The sequence below is a fragment of the Microcebus murinus genome, chromosome 10, assembly GCF_040939455.1.
Source record: "Microcebus murinus isolate Inina chromosome 10, M.murinus_Inina_mat1.0, whole genome shotgun sequence".
NCBI lineage: Eukaryota > Metazoa > Chordata > Mammalia > Primates > Cheirogaleidae > Microcebus > Microcebus murinus.
In genome coordinates this window covers 20,382,173-20,387,450 of record NC_134113.1, presented here as the reverse complement: position 1 = coordinate 20,387,450, position 5,278 = coordinate 20,382,173, and the positions used below count along the sequence as shown (strand labels likewise).

Genomic DNA, 5,278 nt, shown 5'->3' with positions numbered 1-5,278 from the left:
CAATTTATTCATAGTGCAGTGGAAATGGACATTGGTAAAAAGGTCACCTATAAAACCTCCTTTAAAAAAAAACAACATTTAAAAATAAGTAATTGTCCTCTGAGTAAGCAGGTTTCATATGCTTCTTCCAAAAGGAATAAATTTCACTTTCTCTCACACAGAGCCTTGAAAATATGGTACAAAGCTGGGTTACATAGATCCCTTCAATAATTCATCACACTGTACTAGGTGTGTGGCAATACAATAAATAATTGTTGAAGAATAGGCCAAACTGTGATGTGTATTGAAAGAGGAGTGAAACATGACATTTAAAATTTTTATTATTTTAACCCCAGCACTAAATAAAATGAAGGCAAGTGCCTTTAAATAGCAATTTGCAGTAGTTTCTATTTACCTTAAGCGCCAGCAAAAGCAATTATTGGAGTACATGAAGACCCATGACTCCTTACAGGTGGAAAACAAAACAAATGAAGCCAAAAATCTAAAAACAAACTCTGCTGAGAATTACAGCCTTTGATTGAGGCTATATGAGGCTCAAAGGGTGAGCTAAGATGGGAGAATAGTTTGGAGTCTTAAAAGGATATTCCAGCAGGAAATGAGAGCCAGGCGCTCTTCCTTTGAGTTTACCCACTCCTTTTCCCTACCCCAACTTCACCTGGCTCACACTTATCCTTCATGCCTCACCTTAAATATCACTTATGCAGAAGCTTCTAGACCCTTCCATCCATCCCTAGGTTGGATGTGTCCAGTGTACTTTCTTCCCACCTTACATGTTCCCTGTTAATGCTTTTGCATCTGACACTGTGATTTCCTATTTGCCGATCTATATTTCTCTCCAAACTGAGAGTGGGGACTCCATGTCTCCCTTGTTCACAATTGCACCCCCTGCATTTAGCACAGGCCCAAATGTGTGTGGAAGAAAGGAAGGAGGGAAGGAAATGTCCTTTCACTAATAGAAATAAGCCAACAGTGTGTGTAAAGAGAACCTCTAGCTTAACTTTGTTGACCCTCATGCAGTGCAAAGATGTTTCCCGAGAAAATGTCATGGCAGAGTGTGGCAAAGCCTGCAAACATAGCCTGCTCATTTTTGGAGCGGAGAGGAGAGAAGAAAGGAAAAGAGGGCCTTCAAGTTATGGATTTCTTTATTTATATAACGCTTAACTAGAAATTGTGGCATTTTTACAGAAGAAAAATGTTGAAAATATCCCAATTTACTGTCCATATTTGTTTTAAAATATTGCAGGGTTGTGAGAGGCTACTTAGACCATAAGATATAGACTTAGGTTGGCAAGTGTCCTGCTGAGGACACTCCTCACATTGAACAGATGAGGAAACTCAGGCCAGGGAGCTTATTGATACAGTTTATTAGTTCCATTTTTTTTTTTTTTTTTTTTTTTTTACGTTTTGTATGTTTTTTTATTTGCTCCAGGTGGGGTTTTTAACTGTCACGTTCCTACACTCTGGATAATTTCTGATCCCACCACAAGGAGCCCTCGAATAGGCTGAACTGAGAAATTGGGAATGAAGACTCCTTCCTCTACCATCTTGCCGAGGGAGTCTCCTTTTAGAAAAAAATCAAAGGTTATTGCATGAGTCTGGATGAATTCCACGCTCAGCTTTCCACGGTCCGACAGCCTCCTCTAACCCCCTTTTTTTGGCAGGGAGAAATGGGAGCACGCTGCTCCCAAATCCTCCTCCTTCACTTTGTGTAAAATCCAAGGGGAAAAACCCACCTTGACGGCAAGTCATCTGTGAGCTGTCTCCCTCTCTCCATCCTCGGTCAAACCCTTTGCACATAAGGCAACGTGGAAGCTGATGTTTTTACTCATCTCGCTGTTCTAAAGCACCATTATGAAGTCGGGTTGTACAGTAGTTAACAGTACCTTTTATATATATATCTCATATCTATCATATATATATAAACTGTAAACAAGAGGTAACAGCGGCTTCTAGAAACTGATTTTCTTCAAGGTTTCCTGTGTGGTAGGCACCTGAAATACTGTAGAAAAGTGTAGTATGTGGTGTTCTTGTCACCCTGCTGCTAGCTGGGTTCTGTTCTGCATGACCAGGAATGGTGCTGGCAAGACAGCTCGGTGGCTGGGAGGGAATTCTGCCACCTGAGTGTCTCTCTGTTTCTGCCTCCTGCTTGTGCTCCTATCTGATCAGGCTAGAGACAACAAAAAAAAGATATATAGTAAAAAAAAAAAACAAAAAAAAAAAACCAATATATAGATAGATTTCTATAGAATTTTCTTTTCTTTTTTCCTCTCTCCCATCTTTCCTCTTGCAAGGTATTGTTACTATTTTTTTTTACTGATTTTTGCTGCAATAACCCTCTTGTTTCAGTCACAGCAAGAAACAAAAACCCAAACAAACAGAAAACCCCTCTGAAAAGAGTAGAAAACAAAAGGTCTGACCAAATAAAAGGGGGAGAGGGGCTTGGTTTTGTTTTTAAATAGGACTGAAGATTAACATTGAAAAATCAGGAGATGATGTCCAACCCTTTTCGCAAGGCATGACCCTCCGGTATTTCCGCCTCTGTGGTTTTTGTTTTAAATTTCTTTTTCTCTTCTGGGTGCTGATACTTCTCTCCATCGTCACGTTCTTGGTGTTTTATTATGTTGTGTTTTTTTTTGTTTGTTTAACTTTGTGTCACTACCTCAGTTTGCCCCCGTGTCCCTTACACACAAGCAAAATATTCCTTCAGCGGAGCGAAGAGGTGGCGGATGACTGGCACGCTCCACGACCGGCCTAGAAGTCTCTGCCTGGCCAAGCGGCTCATGTTGGAGACGTCGGTATAGTGGACGGGGAAGCCAAACACCCTTTCCATTTCAGTGCACCATAAGATGTCCTCTTTCTCGTTCATGAAGATGGGAATATGCTGGTCTTTGCCCTGCTTTATGGAGTTCGACCTAGTAGTAATGGTCCTTACTTTGCTGAACTTGGCTATCCTGCCGTGCTCCAGACACTCCTGCAGCTCCAGCTTATTATTCACAGTGGACGCCAATGGCCTGTTCATACTGGGAAGGTTACCCCAAAAGTAGCGGGCCCTGTGTGCAGCTGACACTTCTTTGGCATCAATCATCACAGGGTTGGACTCGAGAAATCGCGAGATGTCCCTCTTGTCACTAACGCCCATGGCCACCACATTCTCAAAGAGCCAGAAGAAGGGGCGGTCATCTCCCTCCTTGGGCCGCGCATCATGCAGGAGATGGTAGAACTCAAAGAAGAGCCGGCCAGTGCCCTCGTAGAGTCCCTTGCGGGCAGGGTTGACGATGGAGAGATCGTTGCAGGGACTGCCCCCAATCACCAGATCGAAGGGGCCCCACTCCTGGATATGCTTATGTGTGACGCTGCGGACGACCCCGACGTACATGATCTTCCCCTGGTGCAGCACCATGCCCACCGTGATGGAGTCCTCGCACACCTCCGAGGCGATGTAGCGGTCCACCTGGATGCCCAGGTCCTTCAGCACCAGGACCCCTGTAGCAATTCCGTCAAAGAGAGACAGCACCCGGATAGGCTTCCTCTTCTCGGCTGGGACAGGTGGATAAACCTTCGCAGGGTCAAATTCCTGGTCGTGGTTATTGGCGAAGAACATCTGGAGCCTAGAGGGCCAGTCGTCCCGCCGCCGCAGCAGCCCATAGGTACCCTTGTGCCCACACATGTAGCAATTCCAGGGGTCTTCCTTAATGGCCGCCTGGGCAGCCCCCGGCCCCACCAAGAGGTCCACACACTCCACGCAAAAGCACCTGCAGCAGTTGTTGTTCCCGCACATGAGCACCTCACGCCCCCCACAGCAGCTGGTGCAGTAGGACTGATAGCCATCGTCGTCATACTGGTATGCACACTCCAGGAAGCAGTTCTTGCAGTTTTGGCACATTCCTCCAGTGAAGAGAGGGTGTTCCAGGGTGACGTTGAGGCTCCCACAAGAAATGCAAATATCTTCAATATTCCTGCACTTCTGCCGCACCTTGTACACCAGCCGCTCTCTTGTGCGTTCATCGATAATCTCCTTGACCTTGAGCTTCTCTGTTGTGCTCTTTCGGGGCTTTTTGGCTGGTGGGGGTGGTGCATAGGCAACTGCCTCAGGTTCAACTCACATGTCTGTGTAAAGATTCTTCTCCTCTTCTGGTGGCTCCAGGCCCTTGGGGCTGGAAGGCTAGAACCCCCCGAGGGCCCATTCAATCATTTGCTTGTTCTGCACCTCCATGGCCTTGGCAGTGTCACTCTCGTCGCTGTCATGGCACGCTGGGAACAGCTTCCCGGAGCGGCTGCTGGCCACCTGCAGGACTTCGTAGATGGCTTTGCGGTACATGGGCTGCTTGTTGTAGGTGGCCTGGTGGAACGCGCTGCAAAACGAGCTCAGTGGCATCAGCTTCTCCACACACACCACTGAGAACTTGCCGTCTCCGAACCACATGACCCAGCGGGTGCCTTCAGCTGCTCAGCTCCGGCCTGTCATCCACCAAGACACAATGCGGCCTGGCCACCAGGAGAAGCCCCGCAGTTTCCCCCACACCAGCTCCCCAATGCCAAAGCCCCGGCCGGCCTCGTACTCCGGTTCGTCGTCGGCTGCTTTGGTGGCATTCTTGTCGCCGGCATCAGCCCCCACGGGTTCAGGCGTGGTGGCCACCGTGGGGGACGTGGGGTCAGTGGGCTGCTGCACAGCGGGAAGGCTGGCCTCCTCCACCTTCTGAAACTCTCCAGACCCCTGGTTCTCTTCCACAGCATTCATTACTGCAATTACCTTGGCTTTCTTCTCAGCCCATAAGGCCAGGTGCAGCCCCTCTGCGGTCCAGCTCAGGTGTCTATTAGTTCCATTTCTTTAACACCAACCTCTGAGCAGTGGACCAAAGTCAAAATGGTAGAGGTGGTCATCCCAGGGGGCTGCTATTAGGATCATCCCAGGTGCTGGCCCCTTCAGTGAGATTCAGTGCATTGGATCTAGCCCTGCAGATTTCTTGTGTTACCATATTTATGATTGGTTCTAAAGCAATCTACTTGGCCACAATGCAAACACCCATTCATTCATTTGTTCATTTAGCAAACAATTTTTCTGAGTGCCTACTCTGACACTCAGTGTCTGCTCAGACACTAAGCCAGGTGGTAGGAATATAGTGACAAGCCCAGTCACAGTTTTTAATGAATTACAATCTTCATTCAAGTGGACTTTTTTTTTTTTTTAAGTGTGATCATTTTGACTATAGCCCACTCAGTTCTTTCTTTGTGACTTATTTCACTCTTGGGATAAAATATCTCCATGAGAGCAGCTTGT

At 46.9% G+C, this 5,278-nt stretch overlaps 1 pseudogene; it reads right to left on the bottom strand.

Moving 5' to 3' along the window:
• Positions 1-2,680: 2,680 nt before the first annotated feature.
• LOC105883954 (DNA (cytosine-5)-methyltransferase 3A pseudogene) lies at positions 2,681-5,035 on the bottom strand (annotated as a pseudogene).
• Between the last annotated feature and the right edge of the window lie 243 nt (positions 5,036-5,278).